At 41.1% G+C, this 1,726-nt stretch overlaps 1 non-coding gene across 1 annotated transcript; it reads right to left on the reverse strand.

The window, feature by feature from the left end:
* Positions 1-768: 768 nt before the first annotated feature.
* LOC133082941 (small nucleolar RNA SNORD82) lies at positions 769-838 on the reverse strand. Its single transcript, XR_009699090.1, has one exon. It is a non-coding gene; the product is annotated as a small nucleolar RNA SNORD82 (small nucleolar RNA).
* Between the last annotated feature and the right edge of the window lie 888 nt (positions 839-1,726).

A 1,726-nucleotide genomic window follows, 5' to 3' on the forward strand; every position in this document is an offset into this window, starting at 1 on the left:
TCAGCAAGTTCTTGAGAATTCTTAATAACACTCCTGCATTTGGAAAGCTGCAAAGAAAACACTCTGGCGGGGGTGGGGGGGGCGGGAAGGTGAAATGAAAGGAACAAGCAGGTGAGTCTGACTTCTGTGCAGGAAGGGAAGACTCCAGGGCCACATCTTGATGGATACCAAGTGTCTTGTGAGAGAAAGAGAAAGAGAAAAAGGCATAAATCCATTCTGGAAGAAAATATAAGGGAAGTTTAAAACTCCCCCAAAAGTTTGTTAGCTCTTTGAAAAACCTTTTAAGAACATGACTTCCAATTGTTAAAAAAAGCTGAGAGGTAAGATGATAAAAGTACTGAATTGAGATAAAAAAGAAAGACTGTGGAACCAAGGGAACAAAGGCATCATGATTTACAGAATCAATGAATAAAGGAATCATCAGAAAACAAGATAGGGTTGACCATAAACTGGATTTAAAGGAAAGCTTTAAAGGAAAGCCATCAGAGAATCACAATGAATGAGCTGAAAAGGACAATATGATTGAAGTAAAATTTGAAAGAGAGGTGACGACCATTAAGAAGGATTAAGATGATCCAATGAAAAGATTAAGGACTGCCCCCAGATAAAGTAGGATTTTGAAACACATGAATTTATGGATCCATACATATTATAGTAAAAATATTTTAAAACCTTTACAAGAAGAACAAGTGTCACTTTTACAAACTGATTTCTTTGAGGAGGGAGGAGAAGAATGGGAGAAGGTCAATGTATCTTTTTTTTTTCATAGCACATCAGCACATTGCAATATAACGTCAGGTTTCAGTATTAAGTCTCTTGGTTGTTCATCACATGTATGTATCTTTTTTAAATATCTGAAGCAAATATGGTGAAAATGATTTAAAAAATATGTGAAATCAAGGTATTTACATTGTTTAATACATTAAAATGTGAAATGGATGATTATGAAAAAAATAATTTTCTCCTGAAATAATATAAAAGGAAACACGCGAATCAAAAGAACACAAGTTTGGGGAGAGATTAGGTAAGACTTACGGCGCTGGGATACATTCCAAAGCTTTTGCTTTAAGGATAAAAAGCCATTCAGGTGTTTAGACAGAAAAGCGAGACCCCTTCACTGGAGGAGGAGAAAGTCAGGTTAGGCTCAGACTTCAAAGTCAGAAGACAGCAGCGAGGTATCTATAGTTTTCAGCGGGGAAATGTGTCACCCAGTAATTTTAGACTCCGAGGGTATTAAAAGAAATATAAGAGTAGCAGGCACCCTGAAGTGCCAGAGAACCCCACCCTCGCTCTCTACAGCCTCCATGTCAACCAAAACCTATGGCTGGAGAGGGCAGGACACGCACCTTCCCTGGAACGACGGCACCCTGATGTGCAGAGCACAGGACAGCCGCGGGTAACACCCTCTCAGTTGAATTCTGGGACCACACTTAGAAACAGATGTCTCCATTTCCCACCGTGTTTCCCACCCAGCACGGGTGTTTGACAGCTCCAGCCGCAGCGGCAACAACACAAACCAGAATAAAACAGCAACAAGCAACACACCACCAAAGATACGGTCCCTCCACTCAGGCTGAACGACATGCGGTACCTCACGCAACCCTCAGGAGGCTCGGAGGGAAGCACCGTTTCACACACAGACGAGCCAACTGGGGAGAGAAACTTCCCATGTTGTTCAAGGTCACATAGAAAATTCGTGGCAAAACCTAACTTTGGATCTAGGTCT

The sequence above is a fragment of the Eubalaena glacialis genome, chromosome Y, assembly GCF_028564815.1.
Source record: "Eubalaena glacialis isolate mEubGla1 chromosome Y, mEubGla1.1.hap2.+ XY, whole genome shotgun sequence".
Classification (NCBI taxonomy): Eukaryota; Metazoa; Chordata; class Mammalia; order Artiodactyla; family Balaenidae; genus Eubalaena; species Eubalaena glacialis.